At 39.3% G+C, this 20,698-nt stretch overlaps 1 protein-coding gene across 1 annotated transcript in view; it reads right to left on the reverse strand.

The window, feature by feature from the left end:
- ZNF407 (zinc finger protein 407) overlaps positions 1–20,698 on the reverse strand; it is a 422,314-nt gene that overhangs the window by 135,845 nt on the left and 265,771 nt on the right. The window lies entirely within an intron of this gene.

The following is a 20,698-nucleotide window of genomic DNA, read 5'->3' on the forward strand; positions in this document are numbered from 1 at the left end:
AGGGTTGTGCTCATTTAATACATTAAGCCCATGAGGCCAGTCGCCTTTGCAACCCTGGTGCTAATTCCCAGGTCTATTGCCTGAGCGATTCATTTCCATGCAGAACTGGAAATACAAACCTCCAAGTATTATGATTTTAATATCAGATTACTCTGGCACCACTTGAGGGCAGTGAAGGAGTTTCCTTAATCCTGAGAACACACCTTTTCACCCTGAGAAGTGGTACAAAGGAAAGCACTGTCACCTCCACTGAACACATGGCACTAAGGAAACAAAGAAGCTTCGGCTTTTAAGTTCTGTCAAGTGAGCTGCTCCAAAGTGGGGCTCTAAAATAGCTGGAAATAAAAAAGTAGCTGGAAACAGCTCCCACCTCCACATTTGGGCAAGATGCTAATTGCAAGAGAATGTGCTCTACGGGTGAAGGTTTTTAAAAGGGATGGTCTGAGACAGTACAACTAAGGGCTGGTATACTTTGCACTAATCTGACCCTGAAATAGGCTCTCCTCCTCCTGTCTTCTGGCAGATGCAGAAATGCAAAGCCTGAAATGAGTAGACTCCTGGGCACAGGGCACTCACTACATGGGAGGCAAGCTAGCCACTCTACCTGCCCCCTGCCCATCAGCGCCCTGCATCAGACTGTGCTCCAGACCCTGCCCACACTCACGGCTATTGTCATTGCATGAATAGTAAGGAAAAGTGCCCAACAAATTCAAGCAGATTGTGTGTGTGTGCATGTATGTGTGCGTGCATGTGCATGTGGTACTTAACCAGTAAGAAGCGAAAAAATTGAATGGCCCTGGATTTCCTACAGAGCAAAATTAAATGCCGAAAGAAAATCAAGCAACATGTTTATCAGTTTTTCCTGAAGGTGCTGCTGAAGAACAAAATCCTGCAAGATGACATGTGAGGTAAAGCTCCCACGTCCAAATAATGTTAGGAAGTGGTAGGTATTTAGCAAACACATCTCCCTGATTCCAACTATGAAAGGCTCTGCCTGGCCCCAGCACCCCTAAGTGGCATCACGTGTGTGTGTGTGCCACGTGACTGCACCAGGAACACACCCTGGGAGATGCTACTGAGGATGCAAACATGGTTCTAAGCCTAAATTTCATAGTCGCCTCGTTATCACTCACATGGAGATGCAACAAACAACTTTAGAAACTCAAAGACTCAGCAGCCATGTGAGCTATTCTCAACAAGAGGGGTGTGGAGCAACAAGAGAAGTGTGGAGAAGTGTCGCCTAAGCAAGCAGAGCTCACAACAGCAGCAAAGGGAACAGCAGCCGCCGGGAATGGCCGTTCTTCTCATCTATCATGTGGATGGAGCTGGACTGCAGACACCTTGTGTGTGAATGGGTGGTTGGCACAGTGGGGCCTGAGCCACGACAGGACCCAAGTCAGTCCTCTGGAAAAGCTTCTGCTACCTCCCTCTCATCCCCAGGCAGGGTCTGACAGCAAAGGACACAGCCAAGGGATCTGCATGAGTGGGAAGACGAAATCAGATCTCTCTGCCTGGACCAGAGAGAAACACACTGGAACAGTATGCCCAGTACAGCAATGCCCACTTCTCTTTTTCTCCAAACATATTTTACTGATTTATATATTAATATTTACATTTAAAAAATGTTAACAGAAGAGGAAGAGGAAAACTGGAATTTTCTCAATTCTCTGCAGTTTGCCTTGGGCAAGGGCTGTGTCTCTTAGAACTGAGACTACATCTGTGTAAGCTGGTCAGTGAACATATGTGTACATGACTTATCTCTGTCTTGTCACTACTGAATCACCAAACTTGTTTTTATATAAATTCCCTGTTTTTAATTAATAAGCACCATAATAGGGTAAAAATGGGTAAGAACCTCATGTGCTCTATGTGCCTGCCACTGGGCTGGCTATTCTGAGTCTGTCCCAGGACCCCTGTGGTGGAGACTCTGGAGGGACCATTCTGGAGATGAATGTCAAAGGCTATAGGTCCAGAAACTGGTTGAGATGTAGGTTTTGTGTGTTCAAGGGCAAGGTATTTCAGGTACACCAACAGCCCATCTTTCTTACAGTACTTACATATCAAAGATACTTGCACGTTCTCAGAAAAGAATAGGGTTTTAGAGCTTCTTAAGTGGATAACTATCCTTGGAATAAATAGCTCTGCATCAAGGTGACAGAAATAATACAGAAAAACATTTGAAGGCAAGTGAAAAGAATGTCCATTTCCGAGACAACTAAAAGGAAGAGGGTCATTTCTGAATTCTCCAACCAATGGGGTGAACTGTTCCAAGTCATCCCCCAATTCTGCAGATCTCCCATTTGTTTTCCATGGCATCACAGACACCCCCTAAAATCACCATTGTTTACTGACACTGGGGAGTGAAAACAAAATCTACTACTGTACTTAATTAGCACTGTTTATTAGGGCTGTTGATTCTTTGGTGCCACCTATATTATTTCCTTATGGAAAAAGCTAGGCATTAAGAGTCATCAAAGACATTCACTGATCTAGTGAGGAAGTGGAAATTACCAAAATACACACATTTCAGTGTATGATGTATACTTAAATGGGGGACAGTACAAGCAATGGATCCTAATCTTCGGTGAAGGAAGAAAGCAATAACTTTGAAAACAGAATGTTATCTATTTGAGAAGTGAGTATCTTGGATAAAAATAAATGAGTGTCTCCTAGTACATCAGTAGCATGTGGAATCTAACAAACAGGAGGCTATCACTGAAGCAAGTGAAAGAGGGGAGGGAGGGTTAAGAGGTGAGAGGCTTTTTATTTAAAATATAGACTAAAGCAAAAAATAAGTGATGTGTATCTTGGTATTTTAGGTTATGGATCATTTCATACATATGTTTTATATCTTTATTTTTATTTGTGTTTTATACACACATATAAGAAACATTAGGAGGTTTCTTGGTGGCTCACTGGGTTAAGGATCCAGTGTTGTCACTGCTGTGGCTCAGATCACTGCTGTGGCAAGGGTTCAATCCCTGGCCAGGGAACTTCTGCATGCTGTAGATGAGGCCAAAAAAAAGAAAGAAAGAAATATGAACTATATGCAAAAAAAGAAGAAAAGACAGTCAATGTCTGTCTGTAATAGAAAAGATATAGTTCATATATTTCATGGATAATAGTATATTTGCATGCTATCATATCCTTTTTTGCATCGAATTTCATCCACCATAAAAATTCTTCAAATATTGACACAAAAAGGAACTTTTCAAACCTACAAAATCAAACTATTCCAATCGAAGCCTAAAAAGTAAAAGCTATAAACATTATATCAACATCATTTAAAGCAGAACACCTGCAGAGTAGGGGTAAACTGTAGTCCATACACTTCAGACTATCAGGAGACAGAGAACAGACTATGTGGCAATGTTCCAAGGTTCAAGTGAACAATAAATAGATTGGATACTTTCAACTAAGTAATTCTGAATGATACTCAGCCCCAAATGACATTTTTCCCCCAAACAAAAAACAAAACTTGGGAAACTGAAGTGGGACTGCAGGCAGGAGAAGTAGGATGTTCTGTTTGACATTACCTCAAACAGGGTCAGATGCAGGTTGCCAGAAAAAATAACAGCAGATAAGCCAATTGGACATATGATAATTACAAATGGGTGATGGAATAATGCCTTCAGCTTGACAGTGACTTTTAAGACAGTGAGTTTACTTTTGTCCTATGTTCATAGATTGGAAAACTTAATATTAGGATGGCAATACTCCCTAAATTGATGTACAGATTCAGTGCAATATCTATCAAAACCTCAGCTGGATTTCATAAAGACATCGAAATGCTGATCCTACAGGTCATATGGAAATGCTTTGGACTTAGAAGACTCAAAATATCTTGTAAAGAACTAAGGTGGAGGACTCACACTTTACAATTTCGAAACGAAAAAAAGCCATAGTGATCAAGAGAGTGTGGTACAAGGGAAAGGATAGACATAGGCGACTTTAGCAGGGGAAGTGAGAGCACTGTTCCATGAGAAGTTAGAGGCCTTAGAAGGAGCTGCAGGCTCCTTATGGGGAGGGGAGCAGCGGTTCAGACAGGACCTTCTGGGCCTACAAGTGCAAGCACTAAGTTTATGGGAAAGGCATTCTAAATTAAGAGCATCTTTCTTTCTTTTCTTTCTTCTTCTTTCCTTCCTTCCTCCCTCCCTTCCTTCTTTCTTTCTTGCTGGCCACACACATAGCATGTGTAAGCTCCCGGGCCAGGGATCAAACCAGAGCCACTGTGGTGACAATGCCAGATCCTTAACCTGTTGTGCCACTAGGGAACTCCAAGGACATTTCAAATGAAATTTTGAAACAGAACACTTTAAAAATCTTGAGGAAGCTTTATGTATATATAAAGGTTGTAGACATGGCTCAGATCTGACATTGCTGTTGCTGTGGCATAGGCTGGCAGCTGCAGTTCTGAACTGACCTAGCCTGGGAACTTCCATATGCCTCGAGTGAGGCTCGAAAAAGAAAAATAATAATAATAATAATGCACTTGCTGAAGTCGCTAAACAAACATACCTTCACACATTTCAAACATCAAGAAGTCTAACGATGGAGAGACACAGTAAAGTTCGCCCCTCCACCAAAGACACAGGATCCCTAACTTTGTAATCTTTGGGGAGAATTAAGAAAGATTTTCTCAATCCATAAACATATTGCATCTTCTTTACGCCCATCTTTTTGCACGTAAATCTGTTGGCACAACACGTGTCAGCACCTTACTTTTTTCACCTAACCAAAGAATGTGGGGATCTTTCCAGGTGGGTACCTGAGAGCAGAGCAGCCTGAGGCCAGCCTTTCCCTCCTTTGCTAATAGCCAAACAGCACTTCATGGTAAGGACAGAGAATGTTCTATTTAAATGATCCTCTGCTGAGGAGCAGTTAGGTTGCTTTCAATCATTTGCTAGCATAAACAAGGTTGCAATGAATAATCTTGTGAAATACTTCCTCCATTTCTCAGGATGCCAAGAGGATCTCATGGTGCCAAGTGGAATTTCTTCAAATGTCAATGGGCATATGCTTTTGTAATTTTGATAAATGCTGCCAAATTGCCCTCCAAAGGAGCTGTAGCAATTTACACTTCCACCAACAATGTTTGAAGAGCCTGTTTCTGCACATTCATGCCAATGTAGTGTGTTTTGTTATCAAACTTTCAAATTTTGCCAATGTGGTGGGAGAAAAATGGTAGCTCACTGGGGTTCCAGCTTTTAATTTTTTAAAATGCTAATTTGTATTTCTCTTATAATTAATAAATTATCTTCGCAGATATTGAAATGCCAAATGTATTTTCTTTCTCTCTACTGTGTTTCCATATTTTTAATCAGTTTTCTTCTACAGGGTTGTTAGTCATTCTCTTAAAGCTAAAGGAGACTGACTCTCTGTCTATGACAAGTAGCAGATACTTCATCCTTAGTTTCATTTACACTTCGCTTATGGTATCTTTTGAAAAGTAGAAATTTTTTACCTTGTTCATCTTTTTTACTTGTAGGTCATTAAAGAATTACCCCAAATTTGGCTCTAGTATTGGAACAATTGTATTATGTTCCAATAAATATTAGATCCCATTCACAATTCTCCTAGAGTGTGGTGTAAAGTGTGGCTCCAGACCGCTAGCCCAGTCTCTCAATGAAATTTATTAATAGTTTATTTTCTCCCACTGACCTGAAATGCTACCTCCATCAATATTTTATATATTTGAAGCTAATCCTGGACTTCGTATTATGGTCTGCTGGTCTGTCAAGCACGGGCTCATCTGGTACAATGAACCAGAGGTTCACATCTGGCAGAGTTCATCCTTCTACGTTGCTCTTTTTCCTCCCAGATCACAACTTCCCACCCAAACCATCACGTTATCAGTCACAAGACTGCTCTTGGGTTGGTGTGACAAGCCACACCAAGTGGCATGGTGGTGAGTTAACTATGGAAACAGAGACCTGTGCCAATAATAAAGTAATGCCACTAAGGCACAATCAGGTAATGTCTATCCATTTATTAATAGGTACTGGTGATATCATCATACAGATAAAGAAACTGACTTGCAGAGAGATAGCAGGGCACAGATGTCAAGCACTAAGGTGCACACAGATCCTAGGTAAAATATTCACTTCCCAGTTCCCCAAGGGAAGCTAAGTTTCTGCCTCACCACTTCCAAACTTTTCTGTGTGACCTTAATGATTGTCTTGGGATACTGCTAACAATTTGGTATGCTCTAAATGTAAATTGTCATTAAAAATTTCTGACAGTTCTACTTAAAGAAATACATTAGCTTTAACACTTTGACTCCCATACTTTTTGACCATGCAGTACTTCTTCTGTTGTTTTATGGGAATAATACATAAGGCTGTCATGAGGATTAAGAGCAATAATATTAAATGTTCAGAAAATACCACAGGTACTCAAATTCACTTTTTTTTTATTACTACCACTAGTCTTTCTATTAAATGCAATGTGGTTCAAATATTGGGATTATTATTAGCAATTTTCTTACTGTAGATGAAAAGTAAATTCAATTCATTTGGAAATTAATAGGTTTTCAAAAGTTATACAGTGTATGCATGCATATACATTTGGAAATGCAATTTCTTTTTCTGCCTGTCCAGAATGTATTTTTGAACTCATATCCTTAAAAATAATTATTGTAGTTAAGTTTATGTATTAGAAGAAGTGTATTATGGTGCATATTTATCTAAAAGTTTAGTTGAAAGAGGCTTCTACTGTATCTTTAAAACAGTAATCCAAAAGGAATAATGAATAAGCCAAATAAATTTGTGTAAACTAAATTTAGAAGTTTTCACTTCCTTTTTTTTTGTCTTTTTGCCTTTTCTAGGGCCGCACTCGCAGCATATGGAGGTCCCCAGGCTAGGGGGTCTAATCAGAGCTGTAGCCACCAGCCTACGCCAGAGCCATAGCCACACGGGATCCGAGCTGCGTCTGCGACCTACACTACAGCTCATGGCAACGCTGGATTGTTAACCCACTGAGCAAGGCCAGGGATAGAACCCGCAACCTCATGGTTCCTAATCGGATTCGTTAACTACTGCACCACAACGGGAACTCCATAGAAGTTTTCACATTTTTTAAATCAGTAGTATTTAATTATAAATTCACTGGGCAAAAACCAAGTCAAATAAAGCCTGGGAAATCTCCAAAGGACAAGAAAATAAAGCTGTGATCACTGCAGATGGCGGAGGGTGGTACCCAATACAGCAGCTCAGGGCTTCTTCCACAATTTACATAACATGGCTCCAGATACACAGTCCTCTGCTACTTATGTTCTAACTTAAGGACCTACAAAGAAAGAGCCTGATAATTTTCAATTATCAAATAGTTGTGCTGGGTAAATTTAAAATTGGTTGGAAGCTACAAGAATAAGGAACTTCATCATGAATGGATGTTGAATTTTGTCAAATACTTTTTCTGCATCTATTGAGATGATCATATGACTTTTGACCTTTTTTAATGTGGTGCATTACACATTGACTGGTTTGCATATGCTGAACCATCCTTGTGAACTTGGGATGGATCCCACTTGGTCGTGGTGTTGATCTTTTTTATGTGTTGTTGGATTCAGTTGGCTAAAATTTTGTTGAGAATTTTTGCATCTATATTCATCAAAGATATTGGCCTATAATTTTCTTTTTTGGTAATATCTTTGTCTGGTTTTGGTATTAGAGTGATGGTGGCTTCATAGAATGTCTTTAGGGTGTTCCTTCTTCTTTAAACTTTCGAAAAGTTTTCAAAGGCTGGGTATAAGTTCTTCTTTGGGAGTTCCCATTGTGGCTGTACCCAACTAGTATGTGTGAGGATGCGGGTTCAATCCCAGGACCTGCTCAGCAGGTTAAGGATTTGGCATTGCTATGAGTTATGGTGTAGGTCATAGTGGCTTGGATCTGGCATTGCTGTGACTGTGATATAGGCTGGAAGCTGCAGCTTTGATTTGACCCCTAGCCTGGGAATTTCCATATGCCACAAATGCAGCCCTAAAAAGCCAAAAATAAAAAATAAGTCCTTTTTTGTATGTATGGTAGACTTTACCTGTGAAGCCATCTAGCCTTCGACTTTTGTTTGTAGGGAGTTTTTTAAATTACATATTCGATTTTACTTCTAGTGATTGGCCTGTTCTAATTATCTATTTCTTCTTGATTCAATTTTGGTGTGCTGTATGTTTTTAGAAAGTTGTCCATTTCTTCTATGTTATCAAATTTGTTGGCATATAACTGTCATATTCCCTTACGGTTTTTTTTTTTTTTTTTTGGTATTTCTGCTGTATCAATTGAGATTTCTTTTTCCTTTTCTTATCTTGTTTATTTGCATTCTCTTTTCTTCTTTATGAGACTGGCCAGAGGTTTGTCAATCTTATTTAACCTTTCAAAGAACCAGCTCTTGGTTTTATTGATTTTTTTTATTGTTTTTCTAATCTCTGTTTTTTTGATTTTCTCTCTGATCTTTACTATTTCCTTCCTTCTGCTTACTTTTGTTCTTCAACTTCTAATTCTTTCACATGGTAGGGTAGGTTGCTTATTTGAGATTTTTCTTATTTTTGAGGAAGGCCTGTATCACTATGAATTTCCCTCTAAGAACTACTTTTGCAGCATCCCCTAGATTTTGTATGGTTATGTTTTCATTGCAGTTAGTCTCAAGGTATTTTTTAATTTGCTTGTTGACCTATTGATTTTTTAATAGCATCTTCTTTTGTCTTCATGTAGTCAGTTTTTTCTCACTTCTTTTCCTGTGGTTGACTTCTAGTTTCATGTCATTGTGGTCAGAGAAGACACCTAAAAGAATTTCTATACTCTGAAATTAGCTGAGATTAGTTTTGTGCCCTAGTATATGGTCATCCTAGAGAACGTTCCATGTTCACTTGAAACAACTGTATTCCTATCAATTTCTCCTTTTATGTCTATTAGTATTTGTTTTATGTTTTGGGATACTCCTATATTAGGGGCATATATGTTGATGAGTGTAATATCCTCTTCTTGAATTGATCCTTTTATCATTAGTGTTCTACTTTATCTTTCTTTATGGCCTTTGTTTTAAAATCTGTTTTATCTGATATGAGTATTGTGACTTCCATGTTCTCATCATTTCCATTTGAATGAAATACCTTTTTCCACCCCCTTACTTTTAATCTATGTGTGTCTTCTGCCCTAAGATAGGTCTCTTGTAGGCAGCATGGTGTAGGCTTCGGCTTTTTTTATCCAGTCTGCCATCCTATGTCTTTCAATTGGAGCATTCAGTTCATGGACATTTAAGGTGACCATTGATATATATGTATTAATTGCCATTTTAAACTTTGTTTTCCAGTTGATTCTTGTTCCTTTCTTTTTGTGGCTTGATGGTTTCTTTTTATTTTATGCTTCTTTTTGATTTTTGTGAATCTATTGTTTGTTTTTGGTTTGTGGTTGGCCTGTTTTTCAAGTAAGTTAACCCCTTCTTACATCTGTTTGCTTTAGACTGATAGTCATATAGACTCAAATACATTCTTTTTAAAAAGGGTCTACATTTTCTTACACTCTTTGCTCATATTTTATGATTTTGATGTCCTTTTCATATCTTCATATTCATCCTTTTGCTGTTCCTTGTGTTTATCACTGCTTTCACAAATAGGATTCTTTTCCTTCTTTTTGATCTGTATACTGGCTTATTTAAGTGGTTACTCTCCAGTTGTGATTTCCTCCATCTTATATCTTCTACTTCTTTCCTATTTAGAGGATACCTTTCAATATTTCTTTTAGAATAGAAACCCATTTGATAAAATTCAGCATCCACTCATGATAAAAACTCTTACCAAAGTGGGTATAGAGAGAACATATCTCAACATAATAAACGCCATTTAGACAAAGCCACAGCCAATATAATACTCAACGGAAAAAAGCTGAAATCTTTCCCACTAAAATCTAGAACAAGACAAGGAAGTCCACTCTCACCACTTTTATTCAACATAGCAATGGAAGTTCTGGCCATAGCAATCAGACAAGAGAAAGAAATAAAAGGTATCCAAATTGGTAGAGGTAAAACTGTCATCATAAGCAGATGACATGATACTATATACAGGAAAAGATACATGCACCCCTATGTTCATAGCAGCACTATACATAATAGCCAAGACATAGAAACAACCTAAATGTCCACCAACGATGAGTGGATTAATAAGATGTGGTACATATATAAAATGAAATACCACTCAGCCATAAAAAAAGAACAAAATAATGTCATTTGGAACAACATGGATGCAACTACAGATTATCTTGCTAAGTGAAGTAAGTCAGAAAGAGACAAAGAAATACCATATGATATCACTTATATGTGGAATCTAAAATATGGCACAAATGAACCTATTTATGAAACAGAAATAGACTCACAGACATGGAGAACAGACTTGTGGTTGCTAGGGGAGAGGGAGTGGGATGAACTGGGAGTTTGAGGTTAGTCGATGCAAACTACATTACATTAGAGGATAAACAATGAGGTCTTCTTACTGTATAGCACAGGGAACTACATCTAATATCCTGGGATAGACCATGAAGGAAAATAATATTTTTAAAAAATGTACATGTATTTATGACTGAGTCACTTTGCTATGCAGCAGAAATTGGCACAATGTTTTAAATCAACTATACTTTAATAAAAAAGGGAGGGGGAGTTTCCTATAGCACAGTGGGTTAATGATCTGGCTTATTTATATGGAGGTGCCAGTTTGATCCCCAACCTGGCACAGTGGGTTAAGGATCCAGTGTTGCTAAGCTGTGACGTAGATTCAATCTCTGGCTGGGGAACATCCATATGCAACTGGTGTGGCTGAAAAAGAAAAAGGAGAATAAAGAACTTCACATTCCTCTGGCTAAAATGGAACATTTTTATTAAGGATGTTTAGCAAACAGTTGAATATCACTAGGAGTGTTGAACCCAACACATCACCAGTAAAGAGAGAAGAAAAACCCATGCATACAAGGGATAAAGATGTCACTTCAGGTAAGTGAGGAAACAAAGGCTTATACAACCAATGGTGTTCAGAAAACTGCCTACCACATGGGGAAAAAATACATTAGACTCTTATGGTCCTACACCTTGCAAAAAAAATGCCATTTGGATTTTAAGATTAACATAAGGACACTAAATTATAAAGGCAGTAAAAGAAAATACTTTTATAATCTTAGCTGAAAAGAGATTTCCTGAATAAAATTCAACACCCAACTGCTATAAAAAGATGTAGCAAAATATACTTCATAAAAGTTAAAACTGCTATATAACATATCAAATAAAGCTAAAAGATAGGGCAAAGAAATGGACAAGATATATGCAACATACATAAAAATAAATGAATAATACACAGACTTATGAGTGCATATGACTAATAAAAAATAAATACCTCAAATATTGAATAAAGAACATAAGCAACAAATTCATAATTGGGGATCTACAAATGGTTATGTAGGCTTAAGTGATTCTAGTAGCCAAGGATATACCAGTTAAAGCCTAAGGAAACAGAAGAACAGAATTTAAGACTGGTGGCATTAATTAATGCTAAGGGAAATGAATGCCACAGGTGTCAGTTAGCAAAGGCTTTTTGGAAGACATTTGATGAGAGCCTTCAAAATTAAATTATACACATACTCTTAGGAGTTCAATTTCTATAAAATATTCACAAAGAGGATCACTAAGCCATTGTTTATAACACCTAAACCTAGGGACAACTTTGAAAGGAGATGTTTGCTAATAGAGGAATGAGTCATTAATTTATGATGATCCACCCTATAGATTTCCATACTGCTGAGAGGTAAGGGTTAACCTGTAAGTCTTCTTCCTAGAGTAGGGGCTGATCTCCTACAGAGCTCCATGGAAGCCAAATACATCCTGGTGAAATGTGGGGAGGGCACAGCCTGATCACAGGAAGAGAGGGTACCCCCAACCATGAATGTTTAGTGGTGTCAGAACAAGAAAGGGACTGGAAGGCAAGGCCACAGGACTGCTCCCCCATGGCCCTGACTTCATGGTCAGGGTGACTCCATGGAGCTGAACAGTCCCACAGCACCTCTTGTGACCTGATGCCCAGCACTAAAAGGTCCCTGAGTGTGGCTCCAGGTAGGGGGACAGGCTGGGAGAAGGAACAGTGTGACACACAGGTCTCTGAACCTTCTAGGGAATGCTGCAGAAGAAGGCCTTGTGTGTGTGTGTGTGACTCATCATTCATCCTTACATGTTGGACAAAAGTCATTCAAGAGAATAAGGCAGATCTTAAGTACCACTGGGGCAGTTTCCAAGACATGCTGTTATTTAAATAAATATAAATAAAGCAAATCCCAGATAAATACATATATGGGTCCTTTTAGCTTTTTAAAACTATATTATATACTCCCCTGGAAATATACATGCATTAAATGGTTATTAGAAGAAGGCCTAGCAAACTATTGATGATAATTATATTTACGGAAAGGCTTTCAAGGCAGAGGGAACTTCTATGTTTGCTCAGCATATTTTTGGATAACTTGGATTAGTCATGAGATTTATCTTTAGGTTTTACTCACATAAAGCAAATATAATCAAAATATATATTTTAAAAACAACTGGACTGTTCAGTATTACATAGAATGCAAATGTTATAAACAACAGTTTGGCTTCCATAAGTTGGTAACAGAGGTGGAAATCCTTAAGTGTAAAGATTCTCATGTTTACAGAGAGATAATTCAATTTGATGAATCAAGTGAAAGATCTAAGTAGGATAAGTCAGGTTGCAAAAGCAATCACTTAGAAAACCAAAATGAATGCCATAAAAAAATATGGGAGAGAAACAACGTGTAGTGGTAAATGGGATGCTAGGGCTAACTTCCTGATCTGTGATAACTACCAGATAATGGAGAGAGGGGCTTGAAGAAGACTTGGGCTGGGGCGTGGGGGGGCAGTTAATAAGACACTGACTTTTCAAATTATTAAGATAAAATAGTAAAAATAATATACAACTATGCTAGGTTTTATAGGCAGCTAAGAAAAATAGGTATTTTAAATAATGGCATATTTCATTGCCTACAACATTATCCAAAGTATCTTTTTAAAAATAAGACAAAATGAGTTTATAGAAATCAGAGATAATCACCAAACGTAATCTTCTGAACATTTTCTGCCATGCCAAATTTTAATTAGACAATTCTTATATCACTTTGCTCTAAATTCTATGAATTTTCTTTTTTCTTAACTGGTGGCTAACTATTAAAGAGGACAATTCCTATCAGATCACTTACTATTATTACTTTTCATAAACCCCAATTCTTTGAAATCAATCACTGTGACAATAAAAACTGATGTACATTCATTGTTCTCCCCACTCCTCAGCTATAATTATGTCAATATGTGTTGTGATAAAAGAAACAGCACCTGATACTAAAGCAAAACAGTGTCTTACAAGATAAAGGAACTCGTGAGATAGACTAGAAGCAGATGTATGGATCTGGATTCCAGGCTACGTCAGTGTCTGGGTGCTCACAGCACTGTTCCAAGCGTAGCTAGCACTAGCGTGTGCTCATGAATCAGCCGTGACACTGGCCAATGTACCCACAGATGGCCTCCACTCACTGTTCATCTTGTCCCAGGCAAGGCCAGCCTTTCAGATCCCCTGAGAGGTCTTTCAGAATAGAAGCAATTCAAGCCTAATTATTGCTATGATTTCAATGGAAAGTCTATGATTACAAGAAAAGTCATCTTTTGTAGGTACTAAGGTATTATTTTCAAATAAATTTATTCAACATATTCTTAATCAGGGCCTACTACATTAAAAAAAAAAACATAAAAATGAATCATGTTGGTTATATCCTCAAAGAGAAATACAGTTTGGTAGGAGAGATAAGCCATGTGCGTCAAGGACCATAACAAAAGGCAATGTTTCATAAAATGAAACAACTTTGAGACAGAGTTGAAAATTCCACCCATCTCCTTCAGGACTGCTGTTCTCCCTTTAGTGACATCTCTAATTAAGAAGGGCTGAGAATTACCTTGCTTTCCCCACTGTTCAGAATGCTTGACTAACCTCAACTGATTTCACATGATATTGATAAACCACACACTTACCTACACAAAGCCCACAGCCTTGGACAGAATCTACTTACTGCTCTCCTCTTCTTGTCCCCCAGAGTAGGCACAGCTTCACATCTGCTCTTCACCATTCATCTTCCCAAGCTCACAACTGTTTAAACTACTTCTCTATTCAAATCTCTCCTCATTTTGGTTGCTACAACCAGGAATAACACTGAGCTGCTTCAAACCTAACAACTTACCCCACCTTCCACTCTCCTGGAGAACAACAAAATTCTCCTAAAAGAGTAGGAAGTGACTGTGAACTGTCTCGGTTAGAAACACAAATTATTTTGTTAAAATTTAGCATCTAAAGAACAGCCCCCCTCGAACACACTGTGTGGTTATCTATAGAAAAGGAGTTGCATTTAAGCTTGTGGCCAGATATGGCCTGTCCTCCATGGTGCAAGCAGGGAGGGGGGCCACCAGCCATGAAGCCCTAGAGAACCTTGATTTCTCCTTGGTTCTTCTTTAGCCCAAAGGGGTAAAAAATAGCTAAAATTTCATTAACTGTTTATTTCTTAATATACGGATATATTCTCAGTCTAGAAAACGGCATCTTGTTTTGAGAAAAGTACAACCCAGCAGACTTTCATCTGACAGGAAGCCAACAAGCTAAAAGCTCACAGAAATGTTTAAGTAATGATCAGATGCCTTATCCTATGTGCTTATGAGAAACTAAAACCCCTAGTCTCGTAGGTAAAGATGAGTAGCAGACATTAAAGGTGGCCTATCATTTACTGAACTAGAAATCTCCCGGCACCCCAATTAGTCCAGCACGATGCCCATAGGGCTTCAGGGAAAAGGCCTGGGTGGCCAACACTTCACATGTTTCAGTAAAACAAAATTACCTACTTTTCTTTACAGCAGGGATTCTGTAAGTCTTTTCAATATGCTGTTCATTCTGTGTCTGAAGGGGGAGGGACAGTAGAGCGTGTTTCTCAAACTTACTTGACCACAAAATCATTTTTCGAGGCTGAGCTAACATGGCTTGAAGCCCATGACGTGAAAAGCTGAAGGTGGGACAAGCTGTATGCAGTGTCCCCCCTCCTTACACTCATCACCCGTCCGGCTGCAGAAACTGCTGGCGGAAACTCTGTTCATTGTTATCATTGCCACTCTTCTTATATTGGACCTTTGAAATAAATAGAGCCCCCTACCCACCACGCTTCATTTCTACAAGCGTACTTCCTTGTGGAATGGGTGTTAATCTCTTTTCTGTTAACTAGCCAAGCTCAGCAAAGTGAAATGCTAGAAAACCAGGACAGGATGAGAAGCCTTCTCAAGAAGAGGAGCTTTAAAAGCACAGGCACCTGCAATCAGACCCTCCTGCCAACTGCATGCAGTCACAGGAATCGTACCCGTGAGAGGCTGAAGGGGCAGGAAGTGGCACAGGGACAGCCACCCAGGCCTGGCCACAGCAGGGGTACACTTACAACTCAAGATATAAATATAGGCAGTAGTTTAATGTAGCTTTTCTAGTTGAAAGCTTTTCAAATGTAAGGTGATATAAGTAAAATTTTCACTGGACCAAAATACATTTCACAATTATTTCTGAGAGTCTGGGCCAGCACTTGGTTTTACTTGGGACAATCTAATAACGCCAAAGAGGAAGAAAGTCTAAGAGGAGAGATCACTGGGGAGTTTTGCAGACCTGACCACACAACTCATTCCAACATGCCTCAGAACCTCTTGGCCTATTAGGGGCAGGGGAGGGGCTCCCATGAAATCTGAAATACTTCTTAAGTGGCTGAAAGGAGACTGCACCCTCACACCTGGCATATTAGAGGAGCTGCCAGTTATCCACCCAGCATAGGATCAGAGTAAGGAGGTGTGACAAATTATAAGAAAGTTTATTTTCCGGCCATAGGAAACAGTGAATTTCTGTGTCTTTGAAAGACTTCTGGCTCTACCTCAATTCCTTACAAGGCTCTCTGAGTAAAGTATATGCTTACAGTAGATTTAAAATGCATACTTTATTAATTTTGTTGAGTCCTATCAAGGAGCATTTAAACCTTTCATAATTCCCAAGTTACATGATCACTTTTGAAGAAAAAGTGAATAGAAGAGAGTCACTGATGACAAGGGCCCCTGAGTTTATTTAATAATCAACATCCATTTTCATAAAAAGCTCCATGTAATGCATTTAAAAATAATAACTCGTTCACTTCAGTCACGGCACAAAACGCTTCCCCCTTTGTCCCTTGCAAGTCTCTCAAACGTCTTATTTTAAAGGAATATATAGTGCTCCCGGAAGACATTTTCCCATTTCTATTCTCTCCAACTCCTACGAGCCCTTGTTCTGTGTGATAAGGCAATCTCCTCCGGGATCGGAGCTGTGTAGTTTCGCACCACGAGTGACAAGGACTCGACTTGAATAACTGCTGTGCGCAGGTTGTAATTATGTCAGCTGGAGTGTTGAACAAGGGGACTGATTAATGTGAGCCCCGGCCCAGGCGCAGTCCCTATCAAAACCTCTGCGCAGGCCAGCAATGGGGACGGGTTAAAGCAGAAAGACAAAACATGCTGTATCGCCCATGATAGATGAATTGCTCCAACAGTCTTCAGGCAGATGTTCCAGGACAGTATAATATACAATTACTCTGCCTTATCACTTTCCAGGGACAATAAAGCTTCCTCCTTCTATAGCTCATGTGAGTGAAGGCAAAATTCGTTTTACTTTTACAACACTGACTCACTTATCATGGTGCCTTGATTGTGCTTTTACAGCTAAAGCAAACATATATTCCACTTTTAAACCAAAAAAAAAAATAAAAACAAAAACAAAAATCCTTAACAACAAAATCGGAGGCTTGTTTTGAATCTCTTTTGCATCAGAACACACATTTTAGAAGACTGTCATGTTACAAACAGACAAAAGGAAGGAACTATGTGTATGTGCATATGTGGTTAAAAACAAGCACTTATAAAGAGAAGATTTGGATTCAGTAGTCATTACATTCCTATCGTCATTTCTCGCAGGCCATACACAAATCGCTGATTGGAAGAACACAGAATTAAATACAAAGGCTGATCTTGTCCCTGTATTTCTCAGGCACAGGCACACTGCTCCTGGAGTCTGAGGCTATGTTTCCAATGACACTTACTCATTGCCATTCCTATGTGGTGTCTTTGACTCCCTCCTTCCTTGAGAAAGCCGTGTTAGCCTAGAGAAAGGAGGCTGCCCCAACCATTTTCCTAACATACTGTCACTGCCAGTGCTCAAAGGAACCGACCTCAGGGGTGCTGTGGTGATTATTTCTACTACCTTTGTTTGCACTCAATGAAATGGCGCAAAAAAATTTGTTACGAGATGTACAGAACTATCTCAATTTGCAAAGGGAAAGGCGCTTTTCATTACTAAATCTGAGAAACAAGCTACAACCAAAAATTTGAGATGCAGCCATAACCATCTATGGGAACCATAATTTATAATGAAACAAAGCAGCAAAAATTCCAACAGAATCAAAGGAAATCCAAACAAAATGTTAGTGAATGCAGAAAAAAACATACATCAACCCGTGGGGCAATATATATGACTTATTTCCACTTTTTAGTGGTTTAGTACAACTGACACCAACACTCTGCAGTTGTAATGTACCCTAAGTCATGAAAACAAATCATGACCCTATCTCACCCTAAGGAGTGATATACTTGCTTCCTCTTTTCACATTACACACGCTAACTCTGGGACCTGTACGGTCCTCACTGTTACATTTCTCTTGGTAGCACCACTCCAGTAGAGTTCTATGTTTCCAGGAATATGGTAGTTTGAAGAAGGCAGGGGTCAATCTAAAACAGTGAAACGGAAATTTCACCACAAATGGACATTAAAAAAATATAATTAGGTGTTCCCGTCGTGGCGCAGTGGTTAACGAATCCGACTAGGAACCATGAGGCTGAGGGTTCGGTCCCTGCCCTTGCTCAGTGGGTTAACGATCCGGCGTTGCCATGAGCTGTGGTGTAGGTTGCAGACGCGGCTCGGATCCCACGTTGCTGTGGCTCTGGTGTAGGCTGGCGGCTACAGCTCCGATTGGACCCCTAGCCTGGGAACCTCCATATGCCGAGGGAGCGGCCCAAGAAATGGCAAAAAGACAAAAAAAAAATATATATATATATATAATTAGAGCTGTGACTGATAAACAAGTGACAGCACAGTTATAGTTACTTGGAATGAGTCAAACAAACAAAAATTAGGTAAAACAAATTGAAAGGGTTGTAAATAATGTATGGGAGTCAGGTGTCATTACAATAAATGACTGTGAGTTTCCACTGGCTTATGATGTCACTAGAGGGGACTGTTAGATTTACTGGTCTTAGAAAAACCCTAAGACATGAGCAAAAACTGTTTAGAATAAGTCATAGAAAAAGATGCCACAGTTTAAAAGATTACATTTAAAATGTGTGTTTCTTAAATGATTGCCCTAAGTTGTTAGCTAGTGCCAAGCAAATTTTTGAATTACATATAACAGTTAAAGCAAGGCAATCTTTTGTGGAAATAAATTCTTCATATTAATACAGCAAATAAAATTCCAGTGTTTGGGTGTGTATGGAGGGGAGGGCAGAATAAAACCATTACACAGTCTCTATGCTCTTGATTCTACACTTTGAACACAACACAGGTAAAGTCTGGGACTATGCAATAACCCCACAACGTGGGAACACTGTTAGGGCAGCTGCACAGAAGTTCAGAAGTCGCAGCTGCCTCTTTTCAGGGACAGGTCCCATGCTGAAGACAAGGAGGCACTGCTGACCCTTCAAAATCATTATCAGTGCCCCTGATGCTTCACCATCCCAGCCACTAACTAGGTGAACCCACTGTTCAACTTCACCATTTCAGCTGGCTCTTTCACTTGGCATGCCAGCATTTAAGTAATGATTTTAAAGCAATCTTAAGCAAACAAATAAAATCAAAAACACAAATGAAATGAGCATCTATCTATCCACCCCTGCAGCTTCCACCAACTCCCTGAGTGTTTTCAGAGTGCAGCCTTCGAGACACTCTCCTTCAAGACGAGTTACCATTGCTTCACCTCTGAGTGCTGGTGTGGCTTCTGCTCCTACCTGCACTGGAACTGTCTTCCCTAGAGTGCTGGCCGGCTGGCCGAGGCAGGTGGCCTGCATTGTCCTGAGTGCTCCTAGCCTGCCGCCTAGAATCCCTTCCATTTCTGGAGGCTACTTCTCAGTCTCTCTTACTCTTGCTCTTTGCCCCTCTGCTTTTCCATTTTCCACATTTTCCAGGGGAAATATCAAGGGCATCCATGCTCTCAAGTTCCCCATACCCCAGGACTAACCTACACACTTAGCGACACATTTCCATATGGATAGCCATGGGCACTCCCAAGTTAACCTACCCCAACCCACACTCATCACCATTTTGCTAAAGGGATCTTTCTCCTCTGCAGATGAGGATCTGATGACAATACCACCCCTCACTCAGCAGTCCTGGCCAAGGAATCTAAAGGATGTCATGTATCTTTGAGTCACCCTGCTCCCAAATTCATCCATTTCGCCACCATGTTCATTCATTCTACTTCCTAACGAGCACTGGAGTCAGCCTTTCTCTACAGTGTTAGTTTAGGGTTAGTCACTTATTATTTCTGCTGCACCTTTGCAACTGTCTTTTAAATGTGCTGCCAACTCCTGCTGTGTCCCTCCCTGCCTCTCCATCAGCACTGCATCAGTGATCACTGCAAAGCAAAATATGAATATGTCAGTTTCCAGCTTCAAATTCTCCACTGGCTACGCAGTGCCTTTGGGGTAAAACTCAAACTACCTAGCACGGACTACCGAGCCCACAGACTTCTCGCCCCTCTGCGCCACGGAATCCCACATGCCCTACAATCCAGCCTTGTTCACGAGCAAAAGTAACTTTAGAAAAATCAAATGGAAATATAATTTGGGAGTGGAGAGCAGGACAGAATCTTACTCTTAGTTAAAATTAAAGCTATCTGAGGTTTTTAGAACAAAACAAACTTCTCAAATTTAAGTGTCAACCACATTTTTTTTACCTCAAATAATTCAATCCAAGAGATTAACTGTTTTATTTAAGCATAAGCACTGAAAATTTACCACATTTTCTTTTTATGGGAAAATTCCGAGTTGTTTTGTGGCATTTCATATATTTGCTAAAAGTCGTAATTTAAAATGAAGAAACAAAACATAATCAGGAAAGAAATGACTAAGGACAATTAATCAACATGATTCAAAACTTACCTAGTGAGGGATCTCCTGACAGTGTCACAAGTGAGATAGAAGATACAAGATGAGAGAGTAGGGTTGTTTAGCATGATTCAAACCAAAATAATGAAGAATAAGGAACTAAAGTTTAAGGGTTAAGAGGAAGGTTAATATTAGGTTAAAATTCCCTGTAGGGAAAAGTATCAGGTTACATATTATGCGTATTATGTTATCAAATAACGGATTCTGGTTTATTTCAATTATAGCTCACTTGTAGCTCAGTAGGAAAGAAAGACACAACACTGTTTTCTAAAAAAAGGAAAAAATTCAGGAGTACTTCTCACAAACACAGTACTTCTCATAAATGGTGGTGGTGGGGAATCAGCAAAGGGTTTGTGGTACATTTCCTTAATTAAGAAAATAAAGATGTGAAATCGAGAAAAGATGTGATCTTGTT

Source organism: Phacochoerus africanus, chromosome 2 (genome assembly GCF_016906955.1).
Source record: "Phacochoerus africanus isolate WHEZ1 chromosome 2, ROS_Pafr_v1, whole genome shotgun sequence".
Taxonomy (NCBI): Eukaryota; Metazoa; Chordata; class Mammalia; order Artiodactyla; family Suidae; genus Phacochoerus; species Phacochoerus africanus.